A 22,917-nucleotide genomic window follows, 5' to 3' on the forward strand; every position below is an offset into this window, starting at 1 on the left:
AATTTAATTTAATTGGATATATGAAAGTGGTTCACATTCCACCAGGAAAGTAAGGAATTCAAGAGTCCTTTCCATAGAAGTTGACCTTCCAAGACAAATTGTGATATGGATTCAGTGCTCAAACATGTGAAAGATGTGAGGGATGGAGGAACAAAATATCAGCAGGCAACTGACAAACTGGTGTGGGTAACATATGACCATTACTTAATATTATATCTTGTAAAAAGTGGAAGACACTTTGGTGAAAATCTTCCAATTGATAGCTATCTCTTGGCTTGTTTAGTCTTTCCCTAATTGACTTATAAATTATTCATACATATATACAAACATGCAGACACACACCTCAAAACTACCAACTAAAATTTTGGCAGAGAAACTTTTCTCATGAGCTTTGGTCAGGCATTTTCCTAAAGTCTGAAATGGAGAAAACATTTACTTTATCAGAAGCAAGTACAGAATGTTAAATTTAGCTTTGGAATGAAAGGGGTCTCATGGACCATCTGCACATGGAGACATCCAAGTATTTATTCTTGTACTACATATTTCTTTTGTGTATCAGATTTAGAAATTTACAGGTAGATGGATTTGGATAATTGAAAGCCTCAGCCTACTAATGTGATAATGTGATTTGGACTCAATAGTCTTCAGAAATTCATAAGAAAGATATGTGCATATTTAATTTATATTTGTGCAATTCAAACAAAAAAGAAAAATAGGACTTCTACTGATATTTGAGGTATGATACTTTTTATCACAACTTAAACATCCACATGGCTAATGAATAATATATGTATTACTTTTCTTGACTATATCAAGCTGCATTAAATCATAGTGACAGTTACATGAATAGCTAAATGCAAAAGCTGTCTTGCCTGACAGGACAATGTTTTGTTAATCAGAATCACACAAACCTTGTACATCTGAAAACAGAACTAACCGAGAACTTAATTGTTCCTGTAAATGTTCTGTGAAGTGTTTGAATAGGTGTAATTTATTTACTTAGAAATTACCAACACAGATGCTCTCACCCATCATACGACTCCTTTGTATTCAACTATGATTTAATGGTTTCTTGTACCAAACTAGTTCAAGCCAATTAAAAAGCAAATAAATAGTCGCAGTGGAGGGTAAATTGCCTTCTCTGCCTTCATGAAGCATGTGTGCACGAGTAAGATAAGATGTTGTCAATCTGTTAAAATCTCAGGGAATTCATCCTCCTCCACTGCCAGTAGCAGAAAAGCTTTAACTCTTTGATCAACCATGGGCGGCCATTTTTCTTTGTTGTGGCAAAACCTAACAGGCAAAAAGTCCATAGTATTCCTTGCAACACATTAATCTTGACTTTAAAATACTGAAATACTGGAAAATGTTCCCAAGGGATCACTGTTAAACACACTTTGTTAGGGACTTAATTTAATCAACATTATTCCCCTTCATATATCTGAAATAAAATAATACATAATATTTGCAAACATGAAGTTGTTAGAAAGAATTCATCTTCTGGAAGAAAATAAGGCTCACCCAATTATGGAGAAGAAAATAATTTATTCTCAATCTTGCAAGAAGGGGCGCACAATCAGAACACATGGCTGGTGCCCCGAACAAAGAAAAATGACACAGTTTATACCCCTAAGCCTAGCATGCAAGCCCTTCCTCTGTATCTCCATAGATTGGATACTTCAGAAGTTACAGCCTATCCGAGAAGATCTAACTTTCCTGCCCAAAAGTTTGTGATTAACTGCTTCCCTCATCACATTCCAACCATTTTTGTTTTTACCTGCTCCCCTTTGCCAAATAAGGAATGGAATGTGGTGCTGAATTGGTATTGGCTTAGCTCTTTCTGGGGCATCTTCCTTTTTTTTTTTTTTTTTTTCAGTCCCTTTAGGACTGGCTTAAGCTGGTTTCCTTTGTTGCTGTTTAACCCGGGAGTGGGAGACTGAGGCAGTAGGCTGCCAGGTTACATTCCTTTATGTGAAAACTAAACTAATCTTCGTTTCTTACAAAGTGAAATGAGCAAACCGTCCATCTATATAGTCTCAGTAAAACTTATGGCTGATCTGCCTGTTTCATGTTACTGAATGGTCTCATTTCCTGGTCAAGCCCTCCCGTCAAAACAACTTCTGCCAATCTACAGTTGTTTAGAATTTTGCTTCTATACATATACATATAATATACATATTCTATACATATAATACATAAGAAGTATTGTGACTATGGAAAAAAATCTTAACAATAGAAAAATACAAATGTCAAATGAGTATTTAAAATATTTCCATTCTTCTGAAATACAATTACTGAGTTTGGTGGAAATTTTTAAGTGTAGTATGTCAGTGCCAGTGAGAAAATAAATAAAATTGTGTATGTTAAAGAAAAGTATTGTGATTAAGGCATTAATGACAGAGAACAATTGGCACCTTAATTCTACAATTCTGTTTTAATGTTACCAAAGTACTGTCAAGAATATATGTCTGTTATTTCTATACTGAATTGTATTCAATATTATAGACTAATATGGTTGTAATAAAGATTATGATGCCAGTTTTTAAAATTATTGAGTAGTAATTTATACAACACAAACTTTCTCATTTTAACCTCTATCATGGGTACAATTCAGTGATATTAAATACATTCAAAATACTGTGCTACTAACAATTCTATCCGTTATGAAAACTTTTTCATCTCCACAAACAGAAGCTCTGTACCCATTGAGCATTAACTATGTTTAACTGCGGACATATTTTAAATCTGACCCCTTTCCTTTCTGCTTCTGCCCCATGTCTGGGAAAGCGGACAAGAAAGGACAGGGGTGGAGCATGAGGGAGATAGTAGGGGTTTCCAACCATAACATAAAGCCCCTTCAGCACACGCTGTCACTTCCCTAATCGCTATGTAAGCTCCAAGCTAGTTTGCTTTCCTTTCTCTCTCAAGCACTTTATTTTGTGACCAGATTGGGTGCCTGTCATTCTATGTCCAGAAAATCCCCATTAGATAAAAAATAAACCTTCTTATGCCCTCTTGGAGATGGTGTGTGACTTCATCATTCTGGGCAACCAGACCAAATTGGGATAGGAGGAGGGCACAACTTTATAACTTAAGTATGTTTAAATAGCACCTGGTGAGATAAAGTATTGATTTCTAGACCTACCTGTGGAGTGAGTTGCTGTATGGCATAGGAACACAGGTTCAGACAAAACAGAAACTTTTAGCAAATGACTACTAGGCACAAAGGGTCCAATAAAGTAAGGGAAGAGACCGGCCATGTCTGACCTCCTAGGAGGCCATCTGTGTGGGTGGAAGGCAGTGTACCATGCATCACTTTGAGTGGGGAAGGAGAGACAGGTCTATGCTGTGCTAGGGTATTTAAACAACCCAGTGAGAGGGGGCTTTGCCACTGAACAAAAGCATATATCAAGCAAATTCCTACAGTGTTCTTGCCTTGGTAAGCGCTGGGGATGAACGCTCCCCGTTTTGGGTTCAAGATACCGTCAAGCGGTTCCATTAGCCCTAACATCTCCTTAGGGCTGCGAAATGGAAAAATATTGAAATATTTGCGTGGAAAGAAAAGGAGGTGGGGGTAGGCAAAGGCTGTTGAGATTGCTGCTTGTGTGGGACTTCCTCAGCACCACCTTAAAGTTATGAATCAGAAAGTCTAGATGGACACAGAGCAATCAACAAATTTTAATAAGCTATTATATGAGATTTTGAAAAACAGTTTTATACCATCCCTTGCATAAACTCATTTACTCTTCCATTTAAAATTCAACTTTACTTTAAAAATTGCTCTGCTGCTCTTTGTGCTTTGCTCCTTTCTATCTTTACTATTAGCATGACTCTTATTACAAGAGCATGCTCAATTTAGTGCTATCATAAAAATTATCAAACACCAATAAGCAAAAATTTCATCATGTTCTCTCATTTCAGTTTTTCAGTTTTAACTAGTCTTGACAAATTTCTGGGTTTCTAGCTAGTTTTAAGCATGGATTCCCATAGGTTGTATGAATTTTCCATTGTGTCTAATTCATTGTTGTGTGCAGTTTCCAAGTGCCAATTAATGGACAGGTGCCTAGCAGACCCCAAGAGTGATGGAGGGGCACTTATTAAAATATGGATTGTTGAGGCCAATCCACATACAAGTCTGGGGTAGTACCATGAATAAGTATTTTTAAAAATCTCTCTTCCATGATTCCTATGTACTCATATACTTAGCAATATATAGGAATACAAGTAATGTATTCTGAAGCCTTGGGATATTTTAGAGCAGGAGATTGCCATTTTCTGTGTGCCAAGTTTTCTCTCACACGGGTGTGACCCAGCATGCCAATTGATGAAAAGTGTTGCCATTTCAAATTGCCTGGGGGGATTGTGCTCAGGAAGCCCCTGCTAGGAATTGGATTGGATTCTCTCAGCATATACCTCTCAACTAACAGGTGGCACCCTACTGTGAGCTGTTATCCTGAGGCTCATTTGGATTGTAGTAAGATTATGAATTGTGATCAATCACTCTGGAGAGCCTGATCTGAGGCTATGAGCATTGCACCTGGTTTGGTAATTGATAGAAGAGGAAATGCTTTTCCAAAAGAAGCCTGGCAAATTGGAAAATTTCCCCAAATTCTACCTTTTACCAAAATTCTTAAATTTATACTCATTGAAATATAAATAGGTTCTGGTGTATTTGAAAAATATAACAAGTCTACTAAACAGAGTTCTATTTAAGCCCTTCTGTATAAAGAATGCTTAGTTATCAGATTTTTAAAAAAATGCATTAAGACTATAGAAGTGTTAGAGGACACACTGATTATAGTAGAATATTTGAATTTCCGGACATAATTTCTATATTTATCTACAAAATACAAATAAAGTTAGTTCACAGGTACTCAATAAACTTAAATATTACTTTTGTGCTACTTTAGGAATAAAAGGAAAGGAAAGTGAACCCTAAGAACAACTATTAAATTTTAAATATAGCCCCCAAAATACAATCAGTGAACTACATAAGTGAGCAGATATGATAATCAATACAATAAACATTTGCAGTGTTTACAATCTAGCCATAATTGTAAACTGAAGAACACTAAATGATTTTAGCATTTTCTATCTGAAAATATGCATTGCTCATACTAATTATATAGCAGCATGATTAATGGCATGTCTTGTATAATTATTTATGAATTAGGCACCACATATTTAGATCCTTAATAATTAGTCAGGTAAAACTTTTTCTAACACACAAAGTTTACTCCCACTCAATAAAGCTCATAGAGTCATACATAACTAAATATGTTGCCAGGTCCATTTTATAAAAATAAATTTATTTCAAATTCAGAAAATAACAGAAAAAGGCAGCTCAAAAAGTTACGGAAAAATTACTCCTAAAATGTTCTTTCCAGGCACTTTATCTCATCTAATTCCAAATACTAACTCAGTTGTTCCTCTAGTGTTCAGAAAGATACACAGATGAACACAGATTAATTAAATGAACCTGATGTGGGCTATGGGTGGAAGGCTCTTTGTCTCTTCAGAGATAACTAAGTTGTTTGACTTGTGGGTGTGGAACGGTAAGAGGCTGCAGTCCTGCCCTTAGGGACTGGCAGCGGCTCCAGTCCCAGGAAATGTTTAACAATGCAAGGGCTATAAACTTTAAGTATTTAGGGGAAATGCAAAAACCAAATATGCTAAAGGCTTATCTAGAATGTCTGGAGTCCATGCTAAAAGCTTACCTAAGATGTGGAAGATATATGCTAATTGAAGCCTATTGAGAACTGAAACAAAGGGACCATTTGGCCTTTCCTCTCTGTATAAAAAATGTTTGAAAATCTTGTTCAGGGCTCGGGATTCAAACTGAAAGCTCCCGAGTCCGGCCGGCCGTCAGTAAACCATTTTTCCTTCTCAAAATCATTCCTGAGTCCTGGCCTCTCTATACTCAAATAATTGAACTTCTCTTAAATTCCACAACGTTTTTGGCGACTCTGGTGGGACTACAAATGAAGGCCAGAGACGGTAGCATTTTGCTGCCCCTTCCAAATCCCCGAGGAAGCCGGGAGGACTTGGGTGAACCCCAAATCTGGGCGCCCCTGGATTAAATTTAATCCAGAAAAGATGTGGGCTCCATGAGAATATTCCCGACAAATATCGAGGGCAATGGAAGGTCTGAAGAGAAAGATTCTGGGAACGAAAAAGAACTCCGAACATGGAAGAAGGTAAGACTCCCCGGGTGAGCACAGTCTGGAAGGCCCTAGCTTTAATTGCTAGGAAGAGGAGGCTGATCACCTCCGGAGAGAACCCTAGTAGCCCCAAAAGGCTGGGGGGAAGCTGTTCTCTCTAGGCTTGGGAAAAGGAGGAAAACCAGGGAAAAGCCCTGGTGTTTTGGGTTTGTCTAACTGCATGTTAGAATCTGGTACTGGTCTTATATCCACTAAAGGAGTGGAGTCTCGATTTTAATAGGAAGGGCTATTTATAGGTTCAAGTCCTAATGTCCTGGAAATTGGTCTAGATTAAGGGAAACAAAACTTGGTTACAGGAAAATGGATCGGCTTTTCTGGTGGAGCTTGGTCTGGGTGTAAAGTTTAAACAGTGGAAAAGTCTAGCTGAAATCTTTTGTTACGGTGCTAATTTGTGAATGAATTCGCTTTATACCAAATGTTAAGTGTTCTGAGGTTTGTGATAGCTGTGGGGGCAGCCATGGTGAAAATAAATATATAAACTTGTGGGTCAGATTAGTGACCTTTGTGCTTCTGTCTGTGTCAGCTCAAGGCTAGTGTTGGAGTTGTGTCCTTATGTAAAGTGGAATTACAGCTGAGCTGGAGCCCTCCCTTGCCGTTGGCAAGGGAGTGAAATGATTCTGGGGCAAAAGCTGAGGAGTCTGGATGTTTGCGGAGTCTAGATGTTTGTGCATGCTCTGCTGTCTTGTCTCTGGTCTGGCCCTTTGCCGGGGCTTGGAGGCCATCTGTGTCCGCGCCACGCACCCAAGTTTGTTGGGGATGTCCCAGTCAGGGTGGCTGCGTCCCTGGGAGAGTTGCCAAATTTGAGTAAGTTCTGTCTGCCCATTTTGGCTAAAAGCTTGAAAGGGGGGAGCGGCTTGCCCCTTTCCAGTCAGTCCACCCTTCTATTCATAAGCCGCATTCCTGTTGTTGTGCGCCTGACTGCCTGGAAGGGGGGGAAGTGAAGAGGGTAAAAAGCAGAATCAGAATAAATGCGGTAAAGTTCCCTCCTTAGGGTGTCAAAGCCAAAATACGTTTGCATTCTGCTCAGGTTCTTAGAAGGTATTGTAGTAACCTTAAGTAAGAAAATGTGTTCTGTGAAGGTAAAATTTGTCTTAAGGGTATAAATATAAAAGTTTTACAAAGCATTGTTTAAAGTATTTAAGTAGCTAATTCCAGAAAGTCATTATTTAACAAAACTAAATTGATAATAATAATAATAAAAGGCAATTTTATAACAAACTTATTCGGCAGCCAATCTCCCCTGCCAACTTGCTTCCAAAAAAACTGTTTCTAGTATTACATGCTACTAAGCATTTAAAGTGAAGAAAAGTTCATTATTTTAACAAACTTGTTTAGTATTAATGGCAATTATATGTTGTAAGAAGTTTGCTTGGTAACTTAGTATGTGAGATATATAGAGTGTGTTTTTATTGTTAAGGAAACAGAAGATGATTTTGCCCTAAGATAAAATGATTGATTATTAAAAAGAGTAGAGTGTAGGACAGAACCTGAATGAATACTGAAAGTGTAGAAAGTTTGTGGAAGGAAAATTTTTATGATTAAATTGAGTAAGATCAATATACAAAGAAAATCTTTTATCAATAGCTTCTTGTGCTTTAACCTCATCATATCCTCAATGTTTGAAGAAGAGTCTTACCTCTTTTAAAAGAACATTTTATGTTCTAGAAATCAAATCCTGAAAAGTAGCCTTTTATTTCAAACTAACTGCAAGAGATTTATTCTTTTACTTTAAAGGAAAAATTAAAGTAATGGTTAAGTTCATTTAATATGTTATAAGTTGAATGAAAGGTATTTAAAGGTGTTATAAAATTAATAGTTTTTAAAAAAATTAATAAAAACTGTAACTAAGAGTTAAAATCATTTATAAATGCATTTATATTATAAAACAGTGGAAAGACAATAACTGAGATTATAGCTGGGTGAATTTAGCCTGAAACTATTATTTAAGTGTAAATTCTACACTAACCTTTCCTTTGTTTATGGTTACTTCAAGCCTAACCTCACCCTTTGCCTTTGCCTATGGTTATTTCATAATTGAGAAGAGCTGGGACATCACTGTCTCCTCTCCTGGTATTAGTAACCCTTTCTCTCATGAATTCAAGTGTAAACTAAATAAATTGCTGCCTGATAGAATAAGGTTAAATGGCCACTGGAGTTTTATTATCTCCAAAATCAAAAGAGGGGTGGAGGGGGAGAAGTCTCCTGCTTTGACGGTCAGTGTTCCTAAAAGTGGCAATTCATGAGAGAAAGCAGTCTGTCTCCCTGAGGCTTCAAATAGCCTCAGTAAATATATATAAAATTAATCTTGTTGCTTATCCAAAATTCTGCTAATTTCAAAGTAAAATATAAAGTTCTAAAACAAAATGGTGCTAAGGCATTGAGAACATTTTGGTTATTACAATCCATTAAGTAAAAAAAAAAATTCTTGTGGTAAACTGCATGGTCATAGTGCAAATTAAGAAGAGTTTCAAAAGTCTTTGAAAAGTTTAAAATAACTAAAGTCATGTTGTTGTGTCAAACTATTCATGTCTGCCTATTTGCTCAAATTGTTGAGGTTAAATATGCAGTTATATAAGTAATATGTATTTCTGGACCCCTAATTAATTAAGCTAAACAGTATATAAAATAATGCAAATTATAAGTAATATCAATGAGTTGTGTTTATGTCTAACTCTGTGTGTCTGCCCATTTAAAAAAAAAAAGCTCAATGTATGTCTTCATACATCAGGATAATATCAAATTAACAAATAAAAATTCTTAAAAGAAGTCTATTCAAATTGTTAAAAATTAAATATGCAGTTATATTTATAAATATTCTTAAAGCCCAAATTAAACTAAGCAAGATGAAAAAGTCATAGAAATCTGATTATAGAAACAATTGGAAAAAGGCCTCCTCTTTGCAAGAGCTTTTAAGGCAAGACTAGGTGTGGCAGATTAAACCTATCTACTAAGTTAGAGAATTAAGAATCAATTTGCCTGGTAATTTCCCAGTTTAAACCTTTGTCAGCCATAAATTGCAAAAAAAAAACAACAACAAAGATTAAGTTAATTTTCACATAAGAAAAATGTTGATGTAACCCGGCAGCCTGCTGCCTCAGTTTCCCACTCCCGGGTTGGACAGCAGTGGAGGAGACCAGTTTAGGCCAGTCCTATAGGCAGTGGAAAGATGCCCAAGAAGGAGCTAACTAAGTTGGTGCCATTTCAGCACTAAATTCTATTCCTTATTTGACAAAGAGGAGAGCAGGTAAAAACTAAAATAGTTGGAATGTGATAAAAGAAGCAGTTAAATCAAACTTTTGCGTGGGAAAGTTAAATCTCAGATAAGCTGTAACTTCTGAAGTATCCAATCTATGGAAAAACAGGAAGAGCTTGCATGCTAGGCTTAAGAGTATAAATTGTGTCATTTTTCTTTGTTCGTGGCACCAGCCATATCTGGCTCTGCACCCCTTCTTGCAAGATTGAGAATAAATTATTTTCTTCTCCACAATCTAGTGAGCCTTAATTTCTTCCAGAAGATTTCTTTCCAATGAAATAAAGGTAATTAGTGGCTCTATTAACAAATTTCAGTAAGTAAAAGAAAGTCCATAAAAACTATGAAGAGATCTTTCCTGAGTTATGATTTTAAAAAAATTAAGTAATTGTGTATTGTGTTTTAAAACCTGGTAGTCAGTATGCATGTGTTTTAAAACCTGGTAGTCAGTATGCTTTTAATTTAATAATTTTCATAACTTAAAGAAAAGAAGTTTTTAGCTTCCTGTAAGAGAAAAAGAGAACATTCCTTGCATAAACTATTATGGTTTCAATTTTATTTAACTTGAGTGTAATCTCCCATAGTTAATTTATAAACTAAATTAACATTATATGTACAAAATCTTTACAGTAATAAAAATTGTAAGTTCACATTGGTAAAATTAGGCTAAAAGAAAAAGATTGTAAATATGCTCTCTTAAATAAAGAGTAAATTTCTTTCATTGGTAATTGTAATTTAGTAAGTTTATTTAAACATGAAGTGGCTAGTCAATGTGGTTATAGTCAATTATAAAGAGTTTGTAAAACATCTTCCAAACTGAAAATGTTTAAATAGTTCTAGTTGTGAAAGTCATGGTTAACTAAAGAAACTTAGATTAGTATTGGTATCAAAAATAACTTCATGATAATAAACCTGTCTGAAGGCCACTGCAAAATACACATTTAAGTAAATAGTAATAAAAAGTTGTCTTGATTCTATTAGAAATATTCTGTTTTCATTCTAACAATGAAAAATAATATTTTTCCTCTATTACTAAAGTAAAGTACCTACTGTTATCTCCATAGTAAAATTGTGTAAGTAAATAGTCATTTAATATATGTATTGCATTAAGTTGTTTAAAATATATATAAAACAAAGAATAAACTTTAACATTGTCAAACTCTTGTGCATTCGAACCAGGCCTTGTATACATTACAGGTGACCTCTCCATGTGAGTTATTGGCTAGGCTGGTCACTGACCCCTCAATTAAAATATGTGCTATATCAGTCTCTAGTTCTGCTCCTGAAGTTGATAGAAACTATATTGCAGTTTCAAGCTCCTGCAGCCAATAATAACTCAGTACAGCCAAGTGTACAATAGATATCGCCTCCAGACTGGCACTGTTCCATGGTGCCAGAGAGCACTATGCACCAGGCTAGTAGAATACTAGAAAATCTCTCTAAGATGAAAGATGCTGCAACTTGCTCACTGCATTGAAAAACATGCTAAGTGGAGCCATGATACCAGGATACTGTAAGTAAAACTTAAACACAATTGGCATTATGGCCTGCTCTCATGGAGAGATAACATGTAAAGTATTACAAACCTGAAACTCAAAACTAATAATTGCAACTCTGAATCCTTATGCATTAAGTAATACATTAGTTAATATTAAGTGCTGCACTTTTATCCTGTACTTAAATATATGCCTAATAATTGTAATGTTATCTTTTCTATTTTGGATCAAGTGCAGAAGTATATTAGACATGTTAAATTCCTGGTAAAATCATTTTCTAAACAGTTAATAACATGTCTATAGAATAAAGTGGCAGTCTCAGCCAGTCTCAGTTAGCAAAAGTGAGGCTTGCTTGCTGATAGTGAGTCACCTATTGAACAAGTCAAAATTGCTAGAAATTGTACAATGAAAACCAAGGTGTAAAAATCTTTATTCTGTAGTTCTGATCACTCCCACAGGTGAAAACTAAGAGTATTTCCAAATTAGTGTTCTAATCCTGAGTAAAGCCAGTTGCCCAAGGAGTGCCAGTTCACCAGGAACATCTGACAGAGCAAATGAGTGTCAATCATTAAACAGCTTGGAATGTGTCTTCAGACAAAGCTAAGTGTCTGTTGCAATTTCTCTCTAAAGATAGATAACTTAAAAAAGAATATATATGCTGTTCCCACCAGCTTTTAAAGAATGCCATCTTTATAGGCACCTAACCTTGTCTACCTCTGTAATCCAATGGGTCCTCTTTTAAAAACAGGTATTCCAAATTTTTAATTAAGTTTGTTTCTTTCAGAGTGAACATCTTATTAACCATATGAAAACTTCATCCAACTTCTTACAGAATACCAGATCCATCTTCCTCCAGTTAGAATAAATTAAAGAGTTTTTACAGCTTATTAGGCAATGACTACAGCCCATGGCCAGCAGGAAGCAGTTACAGAAAAGAGATCATCTCCCTTCAGCACCCCTTTTAAATTAAAGGTGTAAACTCTTTAAGAGTAGAATAAAAGTAATAGATGGATCTGGAACCTGACTGGAAATCCACGTGGGTGCCAGTGGCAGCAAAATAACTGCGGGAGGCCCCTGCCCAAGATTCTGCTGTCCAGAATGAAAAGTTCTAAACTTCTAAAAACAGTCCTAGATGCTGTACTAAAGACTGATAAATAATCAATCAAGACAACAAACAGCCATCCACCTCATAGCTCCAACAATAATTATGCCAAAGCTTAGCAAGTAAACTTTGGCAAAAGGGGGAGAATGATGTGGGCTATGGGTGGAAGGCTCTTTGTCTCTTCAGAGATAACTAAGTTGTTTGACTTGTGGGTGTGAAACAGTAAGAAGCTGCAGTCCTGCCCTTAGGGACTGGCAGCGGCTCCAGTCCCAAGAAATGTTTAACAATGCAAGGGCTATAAACTTTAAGTATTTAAAAGAAATGCAAAAACCAAATATGCTAAAAGCTTATCTAGAATGTCTGGAGTCCATGCTAAAAGCTTACCTAAGATGTGAAAGATATATGCTAATTGAAGCCTATTGAGAACTGAAACAAAGGGACCATTTAGCCTTTCCTCTCTGTATAAAAAACGTTTGAAAATCTTGTTCAGGGCTCAAGATTCAAACTGAAAGCTCCCGAGTCCGGCCAGCCGTCAATAAACCATTTTTCCTTCTCAAAATCATTCCTGAGTCCTGGCCTCTCTATACTCAAATAATTGAACTTCTCTTAAATTCCACAACAAACCCAAGTCTCTTTGTTAATGAAAAATGAAGAGAAAAACAGCGTAATCATTTCATATCTCACAAAACCAAACTTCATATTTTTTTTTTACCTTCAGTATTATTATAGTATCGCCTTTTCTTTTGCTCTAAAATATTACAATTTTCTTGTTAACCATAGTCCATAAATAACATTAGTTATTTTTTCCCCATATTTTGCCATATTTTTTACACCCTTTAGTAGAAAAACATTCCTATATTTATAGTCTAGCACAATTTTGAATAACAATGAGGAGAGTGGATATCTTCGTCTTTTTCCCAATCTCAGTGGGAAAACTTTCAGTATATCTCCATTGAATACAATATTGGCTGTGGGTTTTTCATATATGCACTTTATCATATTGAGAAAGTCTTCTATTCCTATCTTTCAGAGTGTTTTTATAAAGAAAAGGTGTCCTTTGTCAAATACTTTTTCTGCATCAAATGAAAAGATCATGTGACTTTTCTTCTTCACTTTATTAATGTGGTGTATTGTACTGTTTAATTTTCTTATATTGAACCACTCTTGCATACCCAGGGATGTACATTTTTTTAGTCATGATGTATAATTTTTAAAATGTGTTTTTGAATTCAGTTAGCAAGTATTTTCCTGAGGATTTTTGCTTCTATATTTATTAAAGAAATTAAATTCATCTGTAATTTTCTTTTTGTATTTTAAACAAATTAGAATATATTCTCTAATCAGAATCCTAATATGTATGTTTTTACATATGAATATTGTATGTATCAGTTACATGTATTTTTATAATCATATTATAAATGCATTGCCTAATAAAAGCATGCATTTTGTATGTTTCTGAAAATTTTATGAAAAGGCAGGAGAAGAAACAGTAAATTGGAGAAGAACAAATGTTAAAGAAAAATTCAAAAAATAAAACTGTCAGTACCTTACAAAAGTAGAACAATAGTGGCTGCATTGCTACAAAGGAAGCCTGGGCATAAAGAACCTGAATATTTTATCATGGGCAGTAACCCTGCCTGCCCTTTACAGTAGAAAGAGACAATATCTTTACTGTGTCTCCTGGGAAGTAAATACATCTGCCTTGTATCCTGAAAGGACACATTATCCCTGTATTTCAAGCCCATAGGTAAAACTACACTTTGCCTTGAGGGAAACATATTTTTATTTTTCCAAGATGTTCATTGTACAGGCATCTTGAAAATGGAGTTCAGAAGAAATTCACTCAGTGACTCTGCTTACAACATGGACAACTGTCTCCAAGCAATAATTAGAAAGAACTTATGATTTAACTAATAATGTAAGTGTAGTTCTACCCACATAAAATGTTTTATAAAACTAATGAGGTATATAAGATATGAACCAATAATAATTTCCTAAATTAAAAAGTGCTAAAATTTATGAAGTAGTTGATAGCATTTGCATACTTTGACATAATAATTTAACCTTGAAGAAACTATCCTAAGCAACTATTCAGCAATATAGAAAAAATAATGAATTTATATTGCAGCCATGTTTTTCATATAGGAAGTCCACTTTTCTAACAATATAGGTGAATTATAAAAGGAAGGCCACTTTTCTAACAATATAGGTAGATTACAGCATATACAAATATATAAAATGAAATATAACTCATACAATGAAAACATGTTTATTCAGAATTTTAATGAGGCATGAAGATAGAATACCAGTTATCTCATCAATATCTATTTCTTCTTTCTCCAAGATACATCATCTCCCAAAAATGGGATTGACATTTTCCAGTAATAGGTGGTCATTGACTAAGTTCTAAGATGTTGAATATATGTTAAGTAATTGTGTATGCAACAGTCCTCTCATTCAATTAAAAATAAATTGCTTGCCCAGAAATTCCTTGTCAAAGAAAAAATTGCACTGCGCAATGTGAAACACTGAAGGGTGACTTTATTCATAGTCAGTGTTTTAGTTCTTCAGGCTAGTATAACAAATGCCACATAATGGGTTGGTTTAAACAATGGGGATTTATAGGTTTACAGTTTCAGAGCCCAGAAGTTCAAACATTGGCATTGACTAGAATGCTTGCTTCCTCCCTTGGTAGGATTTCTGGGTCAGCATTCTGGCTGGCTGGCAATCCTTGGGGTCCTTGGCTTTCCTGTAACATGTCTATGTCCTTTTGCTTTCAGACACACACTGGTTTCTCCCCGTGACTTTCTCTGGCTATGTTTGAACTTCTGCTTATAAGGAACTCTGGTAATTCAGATTACAAACTACCCTCTTTCAGTTAGGCCACACCTTAAACAAAATAATATCTTTAAGAGATCCTATCCACAATGCATTCATACTCATAGGAATGTGAATCAAGGCCAAACATACATGTCCAAATTGAGTTACATAAAACAACCCACCACAACTACCATGTTGGAGAGAAAGAATAGAACCCAACTTCACTGAAACAAAGAAGAGAGTTTTTATTTAAGGGTTGGAAGTGGGTTTATGAATGTAGGAGCATTTGATCACTGGTATAGGAGAGGTATTTACCAAGGGTGCCATTAATGTAGTGGCACCAGAGAGAAGTCGGTATTCATAGTATTGTAGGCCAGGACACAAGAATTCTCTGAGAAGGAAGATTTATTATGACCAGTTGGGCTGGTGGACTTCTGTCCAAAAAACTGAACCCCAAGCCAGTATTGTAGGTTGCTTTTATACAGAGAGTGGGGGGTGGAATTAGGAAGCTTTTGGCAGGAAGGCTTAGGTTTTGGTTTATCGGGGCTTGGGGACTTTTTGGGAACAAGCATGCTGGACTGGGTGGCATGGTTATGAGAGGCAGGGCTGCAGTTCTTGTTGTTTGCAGGCACACATGGCTTATGCTGGAATGTTAAGTTTTGTGAGCTTACACACACAGGTCAGGTTATTCTTGAATACACACACAGTCCACACACACGCAGCCCATATCATTAGAACCACTTGGTTGGGAATATTTTCCTTTGTAGTAGTTAGGTTACCTGGAGTTTTAAAGGGATCTTTTCCCCTTTTCATAATCAGGAACACAAGCATAGCAGATCCTCAGTTTTAACCATACAGTCAATAACACTTCAGGTAATAGCAGATGCCCAAATGGGTAACTGTGTTCCTGAATGACTTTTTGGGAGTATTGAAGCAGGCTGGTAAGACAGGGATCTGATAGACAGATCTGGAACCTGGCAGAGAGTCCACGTGGACATAAGTAACCCCCAAGATGGCTGCTGGAAGACTCTAGCCCTCAAGATTCTGCTATCAGAACAAAGACTTCTTCTGGGAGCAAGAAAAAGCCCCTGATGTTCCCTGGGGACTTTATCACCGGGTCCTCACTAGGGGATTGATGGGTGGGGTAATCAATCAAAACAGCAAACAGCTCAAACCCCTCCCCTGCTATTAGCAAAGGGGTGGAATAATTAATCGTTTACAAAGCAGACCACTAGGACTGAGCACACTCTCACCCTGCTCTCTTACCTCTGGACCCGTTCCTGCCCTCTGTGCACTGCTCTTGCCATTTTTCCTCGGCCACATGGCCATGCAAGTTAACCTGGGGGTTTATAACCTTTAATGGGGAATTGTAGTCTGTAAATCAGCCCTCTTTATCCCTTTTCACCCCCTTCCTCTCTATTTGGGATCCCTGCTCTGTTATTTTCTCCTATTTCTCTTCCCTCCCTACCTGAATAAATTACTGGCCTAACTCACCTGGCGTGCCCTTGAAATTCATTTCTGCAGCATAGCCAATAACCTAGGTAAAATCTGGTAACTGTGTGGCCTACTACTCAGAACTACCCATGCTCAGAGTATTAATTCAGAGAGAAATAAACTTCTATCTTATCCAAATCAAGGTAAGAATGAAAAACAATATTCAAAATTATATTTACAGATAAAATTACAAAAATGTATCAGCATGCAAGGAGAATGGATAGAATGAGAAAATGAATTGTGTTCCCAAATGTTGCATACAGGCAATATGATTTGAATAAATATTATATTATCCTCAAAGATTTTAAAAATATTTTTAAACAAAGGGAAAGTGATGTTTTTGAAATTGGAAAGGAAGTGAATATAATCTAAAAAATAATGTTGATAAAAATAACTAAAATACTTAAATTGTGTTCCCAAGAAATTATTTTAAGAAGTAAAAATACAATTAATTAATTTTAATTGAAATAAGATAAAATATATTGAGAGAAAAAAACTTCATTTTGGACACAAAAGATGAAGGAGAAATTAATTTTATTTGGAATAAGATGTAATTGTGTTAAGCATAGATAAGTAAATAAAATTTCAATATGAGAAAGAGAAAAATCAACTTAATATTAAGTTTGAAATGAATTTTAGGGGAAGCAGACTTGGCCCAGTGGTTAGGGCGTCTGCCTACCACATGGGAGGTCCGTGGTTCAAACCCCGGGTCTCATTAACCCATGTGGAGCTGGCCCATGCACAGTGCTGATGAGTGCAAGGAATGCCATGCCACACAGGGGTGTCCCCCGTGTAGGGGAGCCCCACACACAAGGACTGCACCCTGTAAGGAAAGCTGCCCAGCATGAAAGAAAGTGCAGCCTGACTAGGAATGGCGCCGCACACATGGAGAGCTGACACAACAAGATGACGCAACAAAAAGAGACACAGATTCCCATGCAGCTGACAACAGCAGAAGCAGACAAAGAAGAAGACACAGCAAATAGACACAGAGAACAGACAACTGGTGGTGGGGGTGGGGTGGGGGTGGGGCGAGAGAAATAAATAAATAAATCTTTAAAAATAAATAAATAAATAAATTTTAGGGATGACAAAAGATAGTGTAAGACCAGAGTGCAGTGTACATATCAGATTATTTAGGACAGGAATTATAGAAAACAAATGGACCAGATATTGATATTGGGATATCCTAAAAGTCTTGCATTTTGTGAAAAACAAGAAATTGTTGAGAAGATCTAACCATATGAGTGATAGATGGGAGATATGTAGGATGGAGGTCAGTATATTTTGTAGATTAGAGATGACTGTGGTTGAAATTTTCACAGTGGTAATGGAAGTTAAATAGTGAGTGATGTCACATTTCAATAATTTTAGTTTACATGTATGTCTACTTCTCATTTTGTAAATGAGAATCATTTTGATTCCTTAAGGCCATGACAGAGAAAATCTGGTACTACAACTGTAGGTGGGATGTTTTGTTATCTTATTTTCAATGAATTGAAAAGTGAAATAAACTATACAGCCTCATTTTGTATTCTTAGAACCATGAGATATTTTCCTCATTTTTTTTTTCACTAAGAAGTTAACTTTTCAAAAGGGAAAATTCATTTTATGAAATTGTGTTATCATTTTCAGTACGAATGCCACTGAATTAGTGTTTTCCAATCTGCCTCTTATTTGGCATTGTTTATTTAAAACTTGTATTCAAGATAGAAATCCTATGGTTTAAATGCTGCATCATCTCAGACACATAATTGCAAAGATAGGATGGTTTTGGTTGACTGGGTGTGAACACACAAGCAGAACTTTTTTTTTTAAATCTTAATATGTAGTTTACCATCAAAGATTTCTACAAAACAATTCCAAGACATTTACACAGCAATTAAATTAACATTAAAATGGCAAATCCTATTCTTTTTCTTCTTTTTAAAATTTGTTATCAGAGTCCATCTGTATAATTTGGGATTTGGGCACTAATTATTATTTGTGATTTTGTTTGATATGTCTGATCTGGAATTTTATTACCAGTCATTGATTGTGATTTTATTGTATTATACCCAGCTCTCTGGGAGCTTTCCCAGGAAATAACTTTGTAAATTTAAATTTTCCTATAATTCTTAATTACTTTAAAATTGACTTTAACAATTTTAAATTTGTGTACCAGCAACACAATTTTCAAATTATCTTTAATGCTTCCATAATGCATGGTATATAACAAACATATTTTGACTATTTTGCATTGTGAATTTTATAGAAACAACAAACTTCACAGCAGAAATAAAAATGTACATATGACTCTAGGTGATTCTTTTACTAACAAAATGATTAGAATATAAAGATAAACCAAAATTCACTGTCAATATGACCTCATTATTGTATCATGAGTTAAATAGGGCTGCACATGGAAGATCTTGTAATGATGGTACTAAAAAATTTTGACCATTACTGTATTCTTCATGAATCAAAGTAAACTATATGGGATATAACAGAAAAGCACTAGGTAATGGAAATTTATAATAAAATATGATTAAACCAGAATGTACTTTTCTTGAAAGTTGTAAATATTTAGACCAGAATAAATTGTAATTTAACTGTATAATGCATTATTATCATGGTTCCAATAAGACTTAAACTATAATCTTTCCCCACTTAAAAAATGTTTTCAAACATTTTAAAAATATTCCCTTTATATTTCATGTTTTATTTAACAAAGCATTTCACACTATATTAAAAGCACTTTATTATAGTTAAATTATTTCTCTGAGTCTTTCTGAGAAAACTAACAAAATCTACCCTGAAAATACTTTTAAAAATGCAATATTTTATCATGTAAACAATATTTATTATGAATATACTAGATGTCAAAAAATGAACTTAATTAACATAAAGAAAACCTTATAATAAAGAGAATTAAAAAGCAAATAGCAAAATAATTTTCTAATATACCTGATGAAGATTAAATATTCTACATATATACATCTACTATCAAAACAGGGAACACTACATTGTTATTCCGAATAAAATTTATGAGATGATAATTTATTTAACTATGTATTAATCCAAGAAGCTTATATTGAGTACTTACTATGAGTCATACATTGTGTAAGCATTAAGGATACACTGGTGAGTAAGATCAAAGATGTATTTTGACCACAACCTAACCACATCTTTATTCCAGATATGTGAGATCCAAAACACAGACCCAGCTAATTTGTGCCTGGACTCCTAACCCACAGAAACTGTGAAATAATAAATATGCGTTGTTTGAATTCAATGAGAGTATAGTAGTACTGTTATGTAGCAATAGAAATTTAAAAATTTCCTAACTTCAAATAATATGGTAGACTGGTAAATATTTTACATCAGTCCTTATTTTAGTCTGTCTATAGATATATATACACCCAGAAAGATGGTTAATTTTCTATCTGACTTTAGTCTAGAAAATGGTCCTTTTCTTGTAGAAGCTATACTCAGTAATGCCATGCTTTTATCAATAGCATCATTTTAAATATTAATATCAGCATTGTACCTTACTTGTTAAATATATATTGCAAAATTACAAGGGTGATCATCAAGGACATTTTGCTATAAAATTCAATTAACAGATTAAGAATCATACTTCTGAATCTTCTTTTAAGTACAGTGTACTAAAAACTCTTTAGAGAGTTAGTGATATGACCTGTTGTACTTTCTGTCTTGTAAGTAAATACCTTTGTAATACATGGGACTCTTGTGATCTTCTCATCACTCTATGAATGATTTTATATCAGTAAAAACACACCATTACCATCTGGTAGAATTCAAAAGACTTACATTTATTTTGAAATTAGTTCATCAGAATGATTACCTAAAGAGATCTCTTAACATTGACTGTACTTTGTGCCTCTTAGCTGTGTCCATCATAGACTGTCTTGAGATGCACTTATTCATTTGCATGTCATAACTTTATAATATAAGCTCGTGAAAAGCAGGGCTTATATCTCACAGTGCTCATTCCTGTACTTTGATGATACAACATCTAAATAAATATTTTCCTGTATTATCATATAATTAATCATTCAATAGTTCATTCTTTTCAGAAATTCTACAAGCACTTCTATTCTCTTAAAAAATACAATAGGAAATGATACAAGAGAAAAGGAAAGGGAAAAACAAATGTATAAAAGGATAGGGATAGGAAAGCCATAAAAAAGAAAAATAAGCAATGATCAAAGGCAAGAAGGATTGAATGAAGTCAGGAAGGCAGGCAGGCTGGTTAGAAAGAAAAAGAAAGAAAATATGTCTTAAATATTTTATCTTCCACAATGTAATGAATGACTTGTTTTAGCTAATATCAAAGTAGATCATCTGTGCAGAAATAGGTTTACTGGATAACTACAATGACAGATTATATAGTGACCAATTTTACAATGATGTGTTTTATAATTATAAAGCTCATACTATAGTCTCTGTTATTGGATAATTATTAATATAACTTTTCTAAACTGTAATAGTTTTAGGAGCAATGGAAAAGTGGAGAGAGTAGGAAAACTTAAGTACTTAGGATAATCTTTGAGTAGTCCCTTGACTAAGTATTATTCAGTTACATCCATTAAGCATATCCACTGCCTGATAACCAGAGCAGATTATTCTGTCCAACTGAAATATTTTTAAAAATGGCCAATGGAGTCCTAGATTTGCAGCCATGGTATATGATTATACTGATTAGTAAAATAGCAATTGTCAAGGCGATTTCTTTTTATATTAAAATGATATAAGCAATCCAACCAAAATGAATAGTTCATAAGGAATTAAACAGGTCATATTAGCCAAAAAAAAAAAAAATGCATTGGTTTGTTGTATTATTTCAAGAAAGGAGGAAAGATGGAGCTGCTAAGAGTTAATTGACATATGAGTTTATAAATCAAAATAAACTAATGTAATGCATCTCAAAATGTATACAATGGAGCACAGGTGTGTTGGATTTTCTAAATATATGTTTTTACACATAAGCAAATGGACTGAAAAATTTAAAATCATTTTGCATCTTCAGAATTACAGAAAGGGAGCATGTCTTTGCAGAGTAAAGGTGATTTTTATTTCAAGCTGTATTCCATCAGTGTTTCTGCTGACAGTTCAATATTATCTGCATTTTATCTAGATTAAGCCTTAACATACCTCTTTCATCAAAGTTGCTAGACTGACATGTAGCTGACTGACTCTAATGGAATTAGATGAAAAGAAGACAAAGGAAAGGCTGTCATGTCCATACCAATAGTTTTGCCACCCAACATGTACCATTATTTCCTCTAAAGATTTCAAATTTGACACTGAACAGAAGGCTTCACCAAATACAACCCTGAAGCAATTGCCATTACTGAGCATGTCAAATGGATTAGTAGAATTTTCTCCCTAAATTATTGCTTCCCAGAGGGAGAGTTTGGTTATTAAAGGGGTCTTGGTAACATTTACTGAAATGCATGAATTAATTTTTTTGACTAGCTTTTTAGGAACTGTCTGCTTGTATATTTTTAACCCCATAATCTGAATATTTCATAAGTCCACTGAATTGATTTCCTCATTGAAAAAAATTAAAAGAATTTTCCTCAGATATTTTACTGACAAGATTACTCAATATCATTTGTCTAGTTATTTATTCACAAAGTTATTAGTCTAGTATGTGACAGATGTTGCACTGTACATAAAAATTAATTGAGACAAAATTCTACATAAGTTTACATAAAGTAGGAGAAATAGACAAGTAAACAAATAGGTAAAATAAAATATGTTCTTAAAATAAAGATGTATACAGAATTAGCATCATGTTGAATCTAACTCTCCAAGGAAGGTAATTCTTAAATCAAGGCTTGAATTATCACTAGGAAGACCACTCAAATAGAGAAGATATTTGAGCAAAGGGATATTCTAAAGCTTTAAGACTTTTGGACTACATCCTGTTCTGAGACCTGCAAGCAGTTTGCTCATTTTAGAGCTTTGACTGATTATGGAGTAGCAGTAGGAAATAACATTAGAAAATTTCTGTATCATGGAGATCCTTGTATGAAATGCCAAGATATGTAGATATCCTCCCAAAGGCAATGAGAAGACACTTAAGAATCTTCAGCAGGAGAGTGAAAATGAAAATTTGCGTTTTAGAATAATTAACTAAGCTTTGTGTGCAGTATTTTAATTTATTCATTTTTAACCTTCTTTCCAAAGAAGATTGGCCCAAACTAAGGCACTGGCAATGTTGAGTGAAAGGAAGAAAATCTATTAGGTATAGTCAAGAGATGTAATTAATACGTTTCATTACCCAATTATATTTAGTTGCAGAAGAGGAGGAAGAGTAAATTAATAATAATAATAAGATTGTTTCCTTGGGATTATAATGTATCCCAGAGCAGTTAAACCCTAATAATGAGAGAGCCATTTTCAATCAACACCTCCATACCATTACTGTGATTGTTCTGACTGGCTCTTTTTTATATGATTCACCTACATCTTGTTTTGCAGTAATTCTAGATCTCTGCTTCATACTCATATATCCTTCCATAT

This window comes from Dasypus novemcinctus, chromosome 11, assembly GCF_030445035.2.
Source record: "Dasypus novemcinctus isolate mDasNov1 chromosome 11, mDasNov1.1.hap2, whole genome shotgun sequence".
NCBI classification, from domain to species: domain Eukaryota; kingdom Metazoa; phylum Chordata; class Mammalia; order Cingulata; family Dasypodidae; genus Dasypus; species Dasypus novemcinctus.